Below are 306 nucleotides of genomic sequence, written 5' to 3'. Positions count from 1 at the left end.
CTAATTTTTGTATTTTTAGTAGAGACGGGGTTTCACCATGTTGGCCAAGTTGGTCTTAAATTCCTGGACTCAAGCGATCCTCCCACCTCAGCTTCCCAAAGTGTTGGGATTACGGACGTGAGGCCTTGTGCCCGGCTTGAGGATGGAAATCTTATTAGTAACAATGATAAGAGTTGTCATGATTGATGAGCTCTTCATATCAGCTATCAGGTGCTGTGTGTGTATTGCCTGTATCTGTCATAATAAAATGACACCTGTGTGTCTTTGGGCAAGTGACTCAACCTCTCTGTGCTCAGGGTGCTCACC

At 45.1% G+C, this 306-nt stretch overlaps 1 protein-coding gene across 1 annotated transcript in view; it reads right to left on the bottom strand.

The window, feature by feature from the left end:
* Window positions 1-306, bottom strand: part of ATCAY (ataxia, cerebellar, Cayman type) — a 61,104-nt gene that overhangs the window by 27,776 nt on the left and 33,022 nt on the right. The window lies entirely within an intron of this gene.

This window comes from Colobus angolensis, unplaced genomic scaffold (assembly GCF_000951035.1).
Source record: "Colobus angolensis palliatus isolate OR3802 unplaced genomic scaffold, Cang.pa_1.0 Scaffold22, whole genome shotgun sequence".
Taxonomy (NCBI): Eukaryota; Metazoa; Chordata; class Mammalia; order Primates; family Cercopithecidae; genus Colobus; species Colobus angolensis.
This window is presented reverse-complemented; position numbering and strand designations above follow the sequence as displayed.